Consider the following 13,378-nt stretch of genomic DNA (forward strand, 5'->3'; position numbering starts at 1 on the left):
TACAAAGCCTGTTACTCAACGTTCGTTAATGTGGGTCTACGGCCCATCAATCAGGTCAGAACTCGCTATAAACTTACTTATAAATAGGACGTTAAAGTAAAGTTGCGGTCTGTCCCGGTCACGTAAGTAGGTGCCTTTGGGTCCGGCTGGATGGGGACTCCGTGTCCCACACCGGGGAATTCCCGTGCTTGAAGTCAGCTCTTGCTTTCCAAAGCCTCTCGCCCTGTGGGGAAAACCAGGCACCAAAATGATGCTAAAAAAGTAAAAAGACGTGGGCAGACTTGGTGGTGGCCAAAGGGAGCGGGGAAGGGAAGCCCCAGAGAGCAAAGCGTTGCTTGGTTTTTTTTGCGATATGGGTATTTTTCCAAACGAGGCTTTTGGGGAGGATGGAAATGCTGATGCTGAGCAGCATTTTGGATGTGTTATTGCACTGCACGCTGGCTTAGTCCCTCTGCGCAGCACCCTTGGGTGCTCAGCAAACTACGCTACTCCTCTGCAGAGCGAACGGTGGGAAGGGGTCGGGTATTTCCCCCACAGAGCAAGCCAGGATGGGCTGTTAGCACCGGGACTGCGGCAATTTTTGGCCGGAGGTAGGCAGGGAAAGGTTTTTATCAACATGAAGCCTTGGAGAAGACGCTGGAGGGCGAGGAGAAGGGCAAGGCGCAGCTGGAGGGTTTGGTGGCGCGGCGAAGGGACGCAGAAGTGGTCAGATTTTTTCCAGGAGTGGAGGATGACAAAGGACAGGGATGGATGGACATGGAGGTAAGATGACAAAAGACTGATTTAAGCCATTTCCTTCTCGGGTAAGGGGAGAAGCATTATGAGCCGAGGCACGGGGAGCGTCGCTATGCCTGAAAAGCACGACCCCGCGTTTTCCCCGGGGAGAATCTCGAGGAATTTCCAGTGCCGGCCGAGCTGCGTGGAGGACGTTTTGCAGGGAGGAGGCTGCGGGAGCTGGGTCCTATCCTGCCGCCGGGTGAGCCCACGTCAGCTGCGACGGCTCAGCCCGTCCTTGGGCTCCTCGCCCCATTGCAAGCGCTTTTGCAAGCGCCCGGGTTTGCTAGCAAAAATAAAACAAATACAGATCATGCACAGAGCAATGCGAAGCTCCTGCTCTGCCCTGGGAGCTCCCCCAAAGCCTTTGCCCGGGCGTAAAAACCCACTCGAGGTCTTGCTTGTCTCCTTCCAGCAGCGGTGCAAAAGGGCAAAGAGGATCGTACGCCTCCGAATCACGCGGCCGCGGCCCTGCCCTGCTCTCGGCTGCTGCAATAAGCCCGTCTTTCCTTGCAATCCCTCTTGGCAAGCCCAGGAGAGCGGGGAGGGACCTGGGCGCGCTCCAAGGAGAAGCAAATGCAAATATTTCTTCACTTCAGGCTGGGCGCGGCCGGGGGATAAAATTTCCCCAGGCTTTCCCAGCAAAGGCATCCGATACCGTACCCCGCTACAAGCCCAATTTGTTCCCAGGAATACGATAGTGTTATCACACTAAAAAAAAACCCCAAAGGTTATCTTGCAACTCAAGGGACACTCTGGTTTTTAAAAAGAGCTTTTAAATTAAGGAGAAGCTGACAGGCACGGCTGTAGTATTTTTAAATCAGCGGTCAAAGTTGCTTCGTAACAAATAAGGCCTTTTTGCAAGGTTTTGATCGCGAGCCGAAGATTTTGGTGCGGCACGAGGAAAGCGAGCCTGTAAAGGGAAAATGGGCTGGGAAGTGCCTTTCCTCCCGGTCAGCCGTGAGAAACGTGAAGAGCAGAGAGGGAGAGATGAGCCAGATTCCTCGCGTGCCTTCGCTCTGCCATCACCACCTCCAAGGTGCCGGGAAGGAGCCGGCTGCTGAGTGGGAAACGCTGCGGGAAGGGAAACTGAGGCCGAAGCGGCCGCCGGGGTTCTGCTGGCTGGAAAAGGTGCTGGGAGGAGGGTTGGGTGCTTAGTGCTGATGATGGTTTGGGGGTTTGTTTTTTTTTTTTAAAGGGATGGAGAGAGCTGGAGGAAAACTGGGTTTTTCCTTTGGTTGACCTGGGTTAATTGCAACTGTATTCCAGCCGGCTTGCTGCAGCGTCGTCCTTCCCTGCAGCATGTTCAGACCCATTTTCTGCACTTTCCCACCTTTGCCACAACCTAAAAAATGAACATTTCTTAAATGGAAAGTGGTGTGATCCTGCTGGCTAAGGGAAAGTGGGGGAAAACCAGCAGGGATTACTCTGGGAACAGCCCAAGCCCTGAATTTCTCCAGGTTCATTATGCAGCACAGGCGGAGTATATTAAAAAAATAACACAATATTCTCCTTTTTTTCCCGTTTTTGCTGTAAAACTGAAACACCCAGCACCACGATGTATTTTTAAAGCACACCGTGCTTTTGATAACACAAGGTGAAACCGATGCAGCCAGTTACGCATGTTACTAGGCTGCAAGCGATATGCTGGGTTATTAGAAAAAAAAGGGGAAAAAAACCCCAAAACAACCCACCCTGTTTCTGAAAATAGATGCATATGCCTGCAAGCAGGGCTTTGACATTTTTTTCCCAGCTTTCCTTCATTGTACCAGCACTGATCACAGCATCCCGCAGCTGTATTTCCCGAAAAGCAACAGTTTTCAGCCAGACCTGCCTTCAAGCAGCTTACGTCTTTATTTTGCTGGAGTGTCCATTACAGTCCATTAAGTGAGGGGTTTTACTTAAAAAAAAAAAAAAGAGAGAGAGAGAGAAAAAGAGGTATTTCTGTCAGACGTTATCCTGTTTGTCAAGGCAGCTTATTGACCTTGGTGATTTATCACTCGGAGGAAAGCTGGAGGGAAAAGCGAAGGACAGGGGAATAGCTACTAAAAATAAATATATCCCTTAATTCTCCGTGTAGCTGAACTTTCCCTCACAGCCCAGCCGGGGGAATATACTTTAATCTCCATTATCGGATTGCTTCGTCCGCGGTTAAATCTTCCTGAAGCCATCGGCCTCTGCCCGGCGTTTTAAGCTCACTACGTTTTTGCGCAGAAAAAGAGAAAAGCGCGAGAAGGGAAGGTGTCCGCCTGACAAACGGGAGAAGGAGGAGGAGGCCGGGGGCTGCCCCTCACGGCCCGGCCCCGCCGCCGCGGGCTCCACAGCGCCGCCTCGCCCGCGGTACTGCAGGAGCTGCCCCTCCCCGCTCGCTTCACAAAATGGCCGCCCGGCGGGGCCACGGCGAGTGGCGCCCAGGCGACAAAATGGCGCCGGGCGGGCAGCGCGGGGGAAAAAGGACGGACGATGCGCGGTTGCGGGGGTCGGGGCGGCGAGCGTGGGCTTCAGTCGTGCCAGGAGCACGGCGGAGGGGCTTCTCCTGATGTGCGTATCCCCTCCAGGCAGGCAGCGAAAAGCGCTGCGGGTGAAACCTGACCTTCCCGCCTTCCCCCCCCTTCCCCCGCGCCGCCTTTGCAAAAGGATGAAAATGCCCAGAAACGCGCATTTCCACTCGGCTATGCGGGTGGCGGAGGCCTCAGCCTCCCTCCCCGCTGCCTTAGGGGCCCCCCGAGGCGGTGTCGCTGCCTGAGGGCCCCGTCCGGCGCCATCGCCCCCTCATTCCCCTCACGGCGCAGCGCGCCGGCCCCGGCCCCTTTCTGGGTTGGTTTTTGTTTGTTGTTTTTTTTTTTTTTTCCCCTGCTAGCGTGAAGATTTTTGGCCCAGAATTGCTCTTTCCACATGCACCCCAAGGTGGGTAGTTTTATGCCTAATTCTTTCTCTTCCACCTTCTTCGCAGGGGTTGAAGCCGCTGCCTCCCGCTTTCCTCACGGCACGGAAAATCCCCACATGCGCTAAAAAAAAAAAAAAAACAAACCAAAAACCAACCCCAAAACACCCGAGGATTGATTTATCTTCAGAGCCGGAGTGGCGCAGGGAAGAAGCCGTCGCCGCTCGCCTCGCTCCCCACGACAACCTGCGCGCCTTTCGGTTAATTAAAAGCATATACTTGGTGTGATCAGATGTGGCAAGACCATAAAAAAATAATACCCTGTAACATCCAAACGTTCGTTGTTGGAGGCTGCAGCCAAGGTACCACGTATGCTCTTTTTTAATATTTTTTTAATGTTGCCTTACCTTTTTTCTGTAGCACAGTGTTGTTAACAGGCTGTGTTGTAACATTGCCCCTCCTTTGTTAAAAAACACATGCCTAAAATACTTTTTCCTGGAATTACGTATTTAGGCCCATACAGATGCTCTTTTACTTCTACATATATAGAAATATTTATATATATTTGCTACATATTTCTATATATATTTATCTCCTTTTCCCAGGGGCTGATGACAGAATACGAAATAAACACACCTAAAACAGTATAATTTAATTATATACGGGCCAAAATTACAATGATTACATATATATTTGATTTTATATATATATATTACCTGTTTTCTTCCATTGGCTTTCTACTACAATATATCCTAAAAGCAGGAGAAAAAAAAATGCCATAAAAAAAAGAACAAAAAGCAACCCATCTCTTTTTTACAGTCCACGGTGGAGGTTTGTGCCTGTATGTTTTATTTGTTCCACAGAGATGTAGATTTTCCTTGGGAGATTTGGGGAGGATTTTTTTTTTTAATTAAAAGAGGAAAAAACACACCCAGTAAAAAACAATGAAAGAGAACCAAAAAGAAAAAAAAAAAAAGTACACAAAACCAAGCCCGAGTAACCGAAGCTGCAAATGCAATCAAATAGCCCGGATCAGACAATTCATTGCAACCAAAAAAAAAAAAATATTAGTTCAACTGAAATGGCAGGGCTTTGCTGTAGATCCGGGAGGAGGGATCAGCTCTTTTATCCCCCCGTCTAGCGCTCCAACGCCACCATTTTTTTTTGTGTGTGTGCTTTTGTGCTGGGGCGTTTTATTTAAAAGCCAAGCAGGCTGTAAAACCCCACCGAGTCGGGGCTGCCAAAGCCGCTCGTGGGCTTAATTTTTATATATATCTATCTATCCCCCCCCCCCCCGCACGCACCCGATCCTTGTGCAATCCTCTCCCTTTTAGTATGTGCTCTATTGCTCGGTTTTTGTTGTTCGGGTTTGTTTTTTTTTTTTTTTTTTTTTTCTCGGCGGGTATAAAGGTTTTTCTCCTCTCCCCAGCTTGGCTGCTTATTCCAGAAGTTTCTACGGGGGAGGGGCGCGCCCACTGCGGAGCCTTTGCCGCAGCGCCGGGCAGGCGTGGTCCCTGCCGCCACGGGAGGAGGAGGAGGATGCAGAGGATGCACCACCTCTCCCTGCCTTCCCTCCCCTGCTGGCAGCCTCTCCAAGCCTCTCCCCCTTGCTAGATTTCCCCATCCTTGACAAGGGTGCTGGGAGGTGTTCGCAAGGTTTGGGTTTTTTTTTAATTTTTTTTTTTTTCCCTCGCCCTTTGCTAAATAAATGAAAAGCAGAGATGTCTCCGGATGGAGATGGATGAGGCTGGGCTCGCAGCAATGGGGTTGCTTGCTCGCATGCACTGTCGCAGCCTTGATCTGGCGTAGCGAGGGTACCGATGGCAGAAGTGACCTTTCCCAGGCGGCTTCCCCCCCGCCCCGACATGCTCTCGTTTGGAATTCATTTTAAATAGCAGGGTTATTATTTTTTATTTTCTTTCCCCCTTTGCCCTTGAAGAACAGCTTGCTCTTTCAATGATTTTTTTTTTTTTTTCTTGGTAGCCTGTGGGTTGAAGCTTCCTCATGATCGTTTTTTTTGGGGTGTGTGTGTCTTGAATTGCATTTTAAAATTGCCCAGCTGGAGACAAGTCTTGATTAGAGCTGGAACAATAGCTCCATTTTATTAATAATGGGAAGGATTTACAATCCTACAGCACCTTCCTTGGAAGGCTTGCAAAATAATTTGCAAACACTCACAAATTTAAGATCTCGCAGCTCTTGGCTGTGAGGTGGGTAAGTATTTTAATGATGCCACCACCAAAAATCATGTCAGTGGCAAATCTTCATTTCTGAGGGCTTTAAAAAATGACAAATTTGGTGGGTTTTAGGGCTGCAAAGCTGAGCGGGGGAGAGGTTGGTAAATGAGCCTGGCTAAAAGCTGTAACCTAAATCTGTTCGGTGTTCTGTGTAGTTGTAGAGTATTTTCCTGCGTCCGGGGAACTGGGCTGTTACTTCTTCGCCTGCTCTGTGCAGACGACCGTGCAGCTTGCCAGAGCAAAGCTGTGGACTTGCCTGCTTGTCAGTAAACATCTGCTTATAGATTTTTTTTGTTAACTTTTTATTTTTTAATTCACTACTTTTGTAGTCCCTAAGTGACCTCCTTTAGTCCTGGTTCCGCTGTGGTTTGACCACAGCTTTGCATTAAAGCAGGCTGCTAGGGCTAATGTGTCTCCCTGTGAGCCAGAATGACCTTGCTTGGGGGACTGGGCCCACCGAGCTCGTGCAGATGCTCCGCTTCCATTACAGAACGCTGCATGCTGTGTTTTCTTCCAGTGCATCCCTTCCCTGATCCAGGTAGCACAGGGGGATGTTGTAATATAAAGAGTGAAAGCTGTCTTCTGCCTTATTTTTTTCCCTTTTTTTTTTTTCCTATTCCTTCCCAGGGAAATGCAGGATTGTTTGTGTAACCCCTCTCCACAGCAGATACCTTCTCTGTGAGTATTATAAACATGCAGGGATCTAAGAGCCATCTGGGCAGCTGGATCTGGCCTTGCTGGGGAGCATAAAGCACAGACCTCTGCTTGTGCAAGTGTGTGTTGTACACGGGCCGCAGAAACCCACAATGTTTCTGTGGTTACTCCTGTCCGGATAGCATGAGTAGGTCCCTGGGCTTCCCCTTCCCACCGTTTACTATTTCACAAAAGCAAAGGCTGGTGCTTCTGGAGAAAGCTCTGCCTTGTGGCCTTAAAAAAAACCAAAAAAACCCAAAAAACCCAAAAAACTGCTGGGGATTAGTCATCCTTATTTTTAAAGGAAGCTGTGTTTGCCAGTCCTGTCTGTATAACGCATGTGCGTGTGATATTAACTATTAGCTTTATTTGTGAAGGCTGGTAATACGCTCTGGTCGCTGCTCTTTGGAGCCGTGCCACCAAGGCTCCGTCAAGCTGCTGCTGGCAGGTGGAAAAACTGACAGTCCGACTTTTCATACCCTTCCCTCCATTTTGCTTTCTCAGTGCTGGCACCTCTGCATTAGCAGGTGTGGGAATGTACAGACCCTAACAAAAGTAAGCAAAGACAGATGAGCTGTCTTCTGGGGTCACTCCTAACTCCAGGGAAGAAACCCTGGTGATTTATATTTTTTTTTTTCCTCACCTGTGGTAGCTTTTACTCTAAGCTCCACTGTATCTTGTGAGAAGACAGAGTTTGATCCATTTGGGTGCTAAAAATGGCACCAGTTTTAAACATCTGTGGTGTGTTTTTTTTTTTCCTTTCCCTGTGGTCACTTAGAAGAACGAGCCATCCAATTAAAATGGTATTGGAAAGGACAGCTCCCTCCCCCTTTCCCCTTTCAAAAAAGCCTTCCAGAGTTGTGTGCTCCTGAACTGCTGCATAGGCAGAAAACATACAATGCAGTTGTCAGCATTGTGCTGATGTGTGGCACATTAAAAAAAAAAAAAAAACACACAAAAAAAACACACAAAAGGGGTGGGGAGAATGGGTGCCTCCAGGGAGTAAAACTGTGGGGCCCCTTTCCCTACAAGCGAACAGACCTACATGCGATAGTATATTACTCCTAATTTTGCTCAGGGAAAGGCAATGGGCTAACGTTGGAGGGAGCATTGCAACATCCTAAACTGTGTTGGTGACGATCGGGGTCCCCTTGAACTATTTTTTTCCTGTGAACTTGCTCTCCATGAGATGCTGCTATTTTATGACTTGATTCCTCAAAGTTGTGCTTTGAAGAAGAATGAAAATGCTTCCTTATTGGGTGCAATTTCTTTTGTTGTGTTGCAAAAGGTAATAAAAAGCACTTGGTGCTGGTTTCTCCTAAGTCACACATGACTTCAAGGTGCAAGAGTCCCAGCAATCATTAGTGTGCAAGGAGTATTAGGTACCGGCGCCTTCTCGTTAGCCTCCCTTAATGAGAATATCGGTGTCGGTGTTGGCGTGAATGCCTCTGGTTGACCAGCGGAGAGGCCCTGTCCTCCTAAGCTAGAGCAACACCTTAGGAGAAATGCAGTGAGTTCACTGCCAGTGAGGCAGTCCGGATGCTGATTTATAGCACAGCTATGACTTTATGCTTTCTTGGCAAAAAATTTAGTGGAGGGTAAGTATGAGGTGTCCGGGCCAGGTTTCATACCATGCTCCCTGCGGCGGAGAGTGGGGAAAGTTTGTATGTGAAAATAGCTCCTGGGCCTAAAGCCTCGTCGATACTCAAAATCAGCCAGCGTGGACAGGGATGTTAATTTTATTCTTTCGTTAGGGTGTGTTGGTTTGGAGATATGCTGCATGCTCATCAGAGGCCTTTGCTGGCATGGAGGAACAGTGGACCAAGAAGCTGGCTGTTTGGGATGTTTCCACGTTTTTCAGGTTGGCACACCCTGTGGGACTTGGAATTACTTTCCTTTGGCAGTTTAGGACAAACGAGTGAGAATTACCTTGTGAACGCTGAACTTTTACCACTCTCTGCTTTGGACTGGAGAGTTACTAGAACTACATCTGTGAGGTTTCCAAGCTAAACAAAACCTGAACTTCCAGTGCCAAAAAGCAAGCGAGCGATAGAAACCTTCACTCCTCCTCCGTAAGGGGGGAAACTGCAGTCTTTCAAGTGTTCCTATTATCCCAAAGAGTTAAAAAGCTGCATCGTGAGGACTGCAGAGGTAAAATGAAGGCCAAAACTTGCTGAGAAACTGTGCTCCTGCGCCGTACGGCGGGAGAGGTTTTCAAGTGCAGCAGGTCTCGATGCGCAAGTGTTTTTCTTTTGTGCCTTTCTCTGCAGTGAAAGAGTGATAACCGTGCGGACGTGCGTTCAGTCTGCTCCGTTTAAAACACCGTCAAGTTGCTTCGGTATCAAAATGGTGCTGGGCGAAACGCAAGCTCTGATGGTGTCTGGCTCGGTATTTATTTTGTGCTGGGTGTCCTGATCAGTCCTATGGGGAATGTGGGGAAGAGCAGCCTCTAGCTCACAGCTTTGGACTGTGGGCTTTGTGTTAAAAGCTTGTCGTGTAGCATCTCCAGCGTAATTTCTGCGATTTTCCTTGGGCGTTGCAGGCAGGGTCTTTATGTAGAGGTCATAGGGCAGCTGGGTGTTAAAAATGGCAAAGTACAGGATACAGTGATCTGTCCAGTCCTAGGGGATTTATATCCTTTGGAGTTGTCGTGTTTGGGTATGAAATTGCATGGGGCTGGCTTTTTGGGGGTTTGTTGTCTTTGTTTTTCTCTTAAAATATAGTATTTTGCAGCCTGGAAGACCCAAGTTCTGTTTAGCGGGTGAAGTGCCCCATGTTTGGGAGAAACCCTTGCGAGTTGAGCAGGTACAGCTCTTCTGTACGTGGTCACACAGAAGTTGGGTGGCAAGGGGAAGCAGGGCAGAAGCCAGCACTGTGATATTTCTAATTTTTCCCAACCAAATTTTTTTATTTTTTTCCAACCAAAAAAATAGGTATCAATTCTAATACATCTACTATACAGTGACAGAGTAAGCTCTTTTGCAGTCCTGTGATGGCACATGGTGTTTTGGTTGCATGGCTCAGCAATTGCACTGTACTCTGCTGCTGAAGAAACATCTGTTTTTGTATAGCAAAGTATGTTGAAAACAGAAGTGTGCTTTTATATATATATATGTGTGTATATATATATACACACATATATATATACACACACACACACACAAATGGGTTCAGTGTAAACTGAATTCCGGGGGATCCTGAGCTGCGTTTACTGTGCTGCAGAAGGTAACTGGTGCTAACCCACTGGCAACAGCGGCAGTATTTTGTGGCAGCTCCCATCCCCGGTACTGTGTGGATAAGAACATGAAGCCTAGCGGGGAAGAGCGTTTGAAAATTAATTACTAAATACGGGGCTTCAGAAATGTGGAGGGAGTTTTCTGGACAGAGTCATCTCATCATGAAGATTTGGAGCACTGACCATCAAAGAGGAAAGAGTGGAATCGATAGCTTTATTAATACAAATCCTATACTTTGTGTTGCTTAGGATCCAGAACCAGGCTTCGTGTGTGAGACAATATCCTCTGTCTTGGCAACAAATGAGCCCAAATGTCAAACAGCACCAATTTCTTCTTGGAGAAAATTATCCATTGCGTAAAACCTAATGGGTAAGCAATAAAATTAGGCCAGTAATTCAGGCTGGCGTAAAAATGAGATAAAAGCCTAGCTGGCAATTTGATATTCAGCTGCCATACTGTCATTTTAATAAATATTGTCAATGGGCAGGAAAGGCATGTAAATACATTTTATAATGGCAAGATGGTGGCTGGAGCTGGCCGGCTTGAACAAAGAAACACGCTGAGTGTTTCTGGTGATGTCTGAGGGCTCTGGTCTTGGGTAACTTACTGTTTTTCTTTAAAAAGCAAAGAAAGCTGGATGCGTACTGGACGCTGATGGGGATAATCATTGCGTGCCGCTAATGCGACTGCTCTAATCTGTGCGAGTCCCCGGTCGATGTAGCTGGCCAGTGTCCCCAGCTCCCTTCCCCACCTCCAGCTGCGCTGCTGCGAGCACAAAATGCAGAGCTGTTGCTAAGCCAGGACCAAGCGTAGGAAGTTACGGTCTTAGCAAATATAGCTCTGGTTGCTGTCCTTGTTTCGGTATCTAATCTTTACTTTTTTAAATGTTTGGCAAGCAGTCCCGGTGACACGTGGCAGCAAGCTGCACCACTTGGGTAAGACGCTGCGTTAAAAATGTACGAACTTGCCTTTTCAAGCGTTGTCTGCTCGCTTTTATTTATTGACGCTTCCTCCTTGAAGTGAAGCTGCCTCTGGCTGTTTGTGTGGACCCCAAGGATGTTTTCTGATTCTCCTGCCCTTTTTCTTTTTTTTTTTTTTGCCTCCAAACTGGAGAGCTGCTAACTTTATTAGCTCCTTATAAGGCAGCGCCATTTTCTCACGCCTTTAATGGCTCTCTTTTGATCTGTCCTGTTCTTGCTTTGCTTTTCTTGACGTGAACGTGGTGTTCAAGCTGCGATGGGTTTATAACCAGCTCCCTCATTAATATATGTCCTGGCATTTTAATTCTCTCCAAGTACTGATAAGAAACGTCCAAATGTTTTAACTGCGGGGTTGGCCAAGATGCCCGGAGATAGCTGGGTTCTCGGCTACACCCACCGCACGGGCATGAGTAATTTAAATTGCGCCTTGCAGTGCACCAGACCCTGCTGCCCTTGCGTGTCCCAAAGGCCATTGGGCGATGAAGAGCAGCCGAAGTCTCCTCTTCCTCGGCTGTTTGCCCCTCTGGGAAGGGTAGAAAGCAGGGATGCGTGTCCCTGTCTAGCGCCTGGATGCTCATCGTGATGTCAGCAGCGGCAGGACAGCGGGCTGGCACAAGCGTGCATCCCTCCTGCAGTGACAAGGACGGCGCTGGTTGCTGCCACGTAAGACCGGTCCTTCGTTGAGGCCCCTTTGGCCTGCCGAGAGGAAGGTTATGCTCCCTCCGGTCTCTAGCCTGGGTCTGTGTTCTTTAAAATCTTCGAACGAGTTGGAGGGATCCGGTTACAGCGGCGTTGCCCGAGTGCGGTCGCATGTTGCAACTGGGAACAGTTTCCCCCCCTCAAAGCGTACAAAAAGTATCGGGATGGTCCAGAGCTTCGTTTTGCGTCGCCGGCCAGGCTTTGTGCTCCTTTTCCAGCTGGCTCTCGTCTCAACGGAGCCCTTCAAGCACTCCTTTCAACTGTCTCTTCTGTCACCAGAGTCGGTGGCTTTGTTTGTGATGTCCCTCCCGTCCGGCCTGCCTGCGCGATGGACGTGTGACAGCAGTGACCCTGTGTGAGGTTCCTCTGGCGGAGCTGGGTGCCGGCACGGTCTTCTCCTGTCCCTTGGAGGTGCCGCCCTAACAGGGAGGGAGGGAGGGGAAGAACGTCTGAAAATGCTGTCGCAGCAAACGCGCTCGATGGGAGAGGAGAGAATTCAGCATCGAGAAGCCGTTTGATGCGTGGTTTGGTTTTTTTTTCCCTTTCCAAAATGGATGCCTGTAGAGCCTGTATAGACACGTAGCGACCGCCCTTTGGGCTTCTGACCAGTTAAAACAGAAAGCCAAGCCCGCTTCCACGGAGAAGAAACGTGCGGGTGGAAACTGTCGGTGGTGCGCGTTGGCATCGCATTTTCTTGTGTGCACGTGGTTCCATTTCGTCTTTTAAATAATAGATGGTTTGCGTGCGAAGAGCTGTTGGTTGGTTGGTTTTTTTGTTTGGGTTTTTTTTTTTTTTTTATTAATCAGGAGATCTCAGTTTGGCGAAGCGGCGTGACGCCCGTCATCAACTGGGGAAACTGAGGCACGGGGCCGTGAAGGGACGGGTGCGCAGCCACCCGGCAGCGGTAGCGTTGGGGATAAGACTCGGGTCCGCCAAGGCTCGAGTCGATGTGCGTCAGCACTCTGATTAAATCAAGAGATTTGCATGTTTGTTAAGCCACCTATAGCTTGATGACTTTGACCCGTTGCTGAGGTGGATTTGGGCGGCAAAGGCAGCAACGTTGAACGCCGCTCGCCCCAACAAAAAAACCACGGTTTTAATCGCTACAAAAGCGCCGTTGGGAGGCTTTGGCCAAGGCAAATACTGAAATATCGGTCCGTGCTCTGCGGTGAAAGCAGCTAACTGGCTTAAAAATAAAAAAAAAAAGAACTCGTGGCAAGCCCGGGTGCATGTTTGGCTTTATCCTGACCTCCAACTGCTCGGAGTCTCGCAGTGGTAATCGGTTGGGCATTTTCCTTTTCCAGCATAGAAATAGGTGTTTGTATCCCCGCTAAGGCACATTTTGGTGGAAAACCAAGACCCTCCGGGTTTAAAAATATTTTGAGTAGAGACAGGGCGCGACCCGCGAGTGGGTTAACTTCTGCAAGCAGGGTCAGATTTGTAACGAGCGTTTTCTTCACCCCTGCAAAAACCCGAGGCGCGGTCAGGAGAAGGGGGACAACTCCCGGTGGGAATATCTTCTGGGGTGACGTGGCCTCCCTGTTTTGGCTGTCGGCGGCCGGAGCGCGGGGCCCTCGTCCGCCTTCACCCAAATGCAAATTTCACTTGCTCTTGCCCCTCGCAGCGCGCTTTGCCGCTGGGCGAAGGCGGCTGAGGCTTGTGCCTCGGAATGGGGGGACACCCTTCCAGACCCCCATTTTTTGGCACAAGTCACAGGTTTCATGGACAGCGAGGACCCCATTTATTTTTTGTTACGTAACCCCTTAATTTTTTTGCAATGCACCCTGTTTTTGCATAGCACGCCCTCGCTTTGCTACACAACCCCTTTCTTTTTTGTGGTGCACCCCCTTTATTTTTTGCAATGCACCCCGTTTT

This window comes from Phaethon aethereus (genome assembly GCF_964289735.1).
Source record: "Phaethon aethereus genome assembly, chromosome: 21".
Lineage (NCBI taxonomy): Eukaryota > Metazoa > Chordata > Aves > Phaethontiformes > Phaethontidae > Phaethon > Phaethon aethereus.